Source organism: Myotis davidii, unplaced genomic scaffold (assembly GCF_000327345.1).
Source record: "Myotis davidii unplaced genomic scaffold, ASM32734v1 scaffold327, whole genome shotgun sequence".
Taxonomy (NCBI): domain Eukaryota; kingdom Metazoa; phylum Chordata; class Mammalia; order Chiroptera; family Vespertilionidae; genus Myotis; species Myotis davidii.
Window position 1 is genome coordinate 2,802,785 of NW_006298628.1, and position 3,311 is coordinate 2,806,095.

A 3,311-nucleotide genomic window follows, 5' to 3' on the forward strand; every position below is an offset into this window, starting at 1 on the left:
TGTGTGAGCGTGTGTGTGTGTGTGTGTGTGTGTGTGTGTGTGTGTGTCTGTGTGGTTTTTTCCCTGTGCAAAAGCAGAGGCCATTGTTACGGAGAGTAGGGCGTACCAGTCTTCTAGGGCAACCACACTGTGGCGACTTGGCCGTGGCGGAGCCCGGAGCTGGATCCTCGGCGAGCCCCGCAGCCCGGGCACCTTTCGGTCTCCTGTTTTTCCCTCCCTCTCTCTCTCTCCTTCTCTCCCTCCCTCTCTCCCTCTCTCTTCCTGCTTCTCTCCTTTTCTCTTCTTTTCTTTTAGCCACCAGGTCCTGGGTAGATTTTTTTTTCTCTCCTGCTGATAAGAAAAGCCTAACCGTTCTCTTCCTTCCCTGTTTTATTTTCCTTCCTTCCATTAATTTTGTTTTTTATTATTTTTTTTAAGTCCTGGAAGGTGGCCTATCCCCTCTCCCGGGGCTTCCCCCGCGATTGTGACTCTCCCCGGCTCTTCCAGGGGTGCGCCTGGCCAGGTGGGGTTCTGGGGGTGGCTCCCGCCAGCGAGACACCCTGGGGGGACGCCAGGAGCCACCGGCTCCCTCCCGAGAAGCCATATGGAGCCTGGATTTTTCCAACATGGAGGCCAGGGAAATAGACATGTTTGGCTGTGGGTCGAGCTGCTCCCCACCCCCACGGCTCCCGGGTCCCCCGATCTCGGATCCCCGAGGCACCTCTCCCGCTCCGCACCCCCCGTCCCGCCAGCCAGGCCTCGGCGCCCCGCAGCCGGCCCGGCGGAGTCCCGGGCGCAGTGGCTCACGCGCCTTTAAGCCGGTTCCCTCCCGCGCCCCAACTCCTGCCGCCCGCGGGGCTCGGCTCTCAGCCCGGAGCGCTGGGAACCTGCCACCGCCAACCGGGTGGGCGTCCCGGGCGCGTTCTCGTCGCCTCCGTGGGCCGCGTAGCTGGTCGCCAGCCCCCGCGGCAGCAGCGGCCCAGACAGCCCGGCGGCGGCGGCAGGAGCCCGGGGCCAAGCCCCGCCGCCAACCTTCCGGCCCGTTCTCCCCGGCGGCGGCGGAGGCTCCATTCTCTCCCGCCGCGCTCCTGGCTGCTCCGCTCCCCACTCTCTCCCGGCCGCGGTCCGGCAAGGGTTTGCGGGTTTGTGGCAGGGGCAGCGGCAGAAATTTCGGCCTCAGGCGTCTAGTCAAATTATTGTTTTATGATCCTCCTCCTCCTCCTCCTCCTCATCATCATTACTGCTGTAACAATCATTTAGACTAAATAAAGCCAGGGCCCAGCCAGCCAACCCCCGCCAACGTTTTTATTTTATTCTTCTATCTATTAATAACAAACTCAACGGATGCCGGTTAATTAATTCCCCCTTCAGCCAGGGCTGCTCCGAAGCTAATTTTGGTTAAATCATCAGAGACTAATGGTAATAATAATAAAGGCGCTGGGTCAGCCTGGTCAATTGAACTCCCGTTTTCCTGAAAGGACCTGCTTTGCAGACCCGTGTGTATTTTCCAGGAACAAATTCTTCCCAGAAACCAATCGGACCTCAGGGCCACCCCGGCTTTCTTTGGGGTATAAATCTGTGCGATTAAGAAGGGGATTTATGTGTGGGAGGGACTTCCTTCACCTACACGCCTTTTCTTTTATTTTCCTATGTTTAGTTTTCTTTGGAGTTTGCCAGCTGGGCTGAGTGAGATTTCAGTATTTCAAACTCACATGTCAGAAGAGAGGGTCATTCTGGAGGTTTTATGAAAAAAGTGTGATGGTGAGGCCTTGGGGAAGACAGATGATGGGGGAGGGATGAAGTCAGAAGTTTTCAGAAGAAATATACAGCTCGAACCTTTATTTTTCCGGCACACTTTAAAAAGGCTGCATGAAAAAAAACAATGATTTTATTTAAAAAAATTTTGCCCCAGAGAACTTTAGTCAACAGGGGTACCCTGTTTCCAGCCCAGAGAATAATATTGTTCAAATTGCTTTGTTGACTTTCTTTTTTTCCTAGGGAATTTTTTTTTCTCGAAAGTCTTTTCCCATCTCTTGGTAGAAAAGTCCAGCAGTTATCCAGTTTCTTTCTTCTTTTCTTCTGTTGAAGGAATCAAAGGAAACAAACTGTCAAGAAAAGGGGTGGGAAAAATTAAGTCCTGTGGGAAAAAAAATGAAGGAGGGAGGAGATCTGGGCCAAATGGTCACAGCACCAAGCAGCCGGGCCAGGGAACTGAAACAATCCTGCTCCTTTTGGGGGCCCCATGGGGGCGGCTGGCCCCGTCCCAGACTTGGCTGGGCCAAGACTTAGCCTGGAGGTGGAGATACCTGGAGCAGGGACATGCAGGGACCCCGGAAAGGCCCAGTTCCTCTGGTTCGGGAGGTGAAAGGTCTTCAGGAAGTTTCTAGGTCAGGCCGTTGTTACTGTCTTTGTGAGGTGAGAGGATCCCTGACATAAGAAGGCTCTCTTCTCTGCTCAGCGTGCCTCTTCCTTCTGTCTCTTTCGGAGTTCTGTCTTTCCTTCGGATGAGACTCTGTGGGTGAGAGAGACCTGATGGACACGGAGGGAGCAGAGGCAGGAGGCCTCAGCTCAGAGGAGGGTATTGCTGATGCTTTTAGGGTCTCCCAGTCTCCCCCTTCTTGAGCCACCCTCTCCAGAGTTGGGGTGGAGACGACAGGGGGAGGAAGGAGGAGAGGTTAGAGGCTAGTGTGCTGGCACAGGAGAGAAAGCAATGACTTTTGCAGTAAGCAGGAAGATTCTAGACCTAGCCAGACCCCAAAGGAGTACTGTCCTTATTTTTAAGTGGAAATGAAAACCGGTGGGCTTTTACTTTGCAATTAAAGCGTTGAAATTGAGGAAAATCCATTGCCGGCCAGGAAGCGGCCTCAGCATCTGCTGTGAAGATGCCGGGGTTGGGGAGAGGAGAAATCCCTATTGATGTCAGTTCCCTTTTCAGTTCCGAAGATGGATTCGAGCCCCAGTCCTCTTCTCCCCCTTGTGTCTCTTCTCTCACCCCGCAGGTCAGCGGCTCCGAACAGACCCCGGGAGGAGGGGGGCAGAGAGGGGAGGGGGGGTCCGGCGCCTCACGTGACCCCCAGGGGTGCCAATGTCCGGTCGTGAGGGTATCAGGCCCTTGCAAGTTGCCACCCACTGCCCGGGTTTCGCCCAGCGATGCAGAAAGCCACCTTCTACGACAACGCCTCGGCTGCACTCTTCGGAGGCTACTCCTCGTACCCTGGCAGTAATGGCTTCGGCTACGATGGGGCCCCCCCACCCCCCTTCCAGGCCGCCACGCACCTGGAGGGTGACTACCAGCGCTCGGCGTGCTCGCTGCAATCCCTGGGCAACGCCGC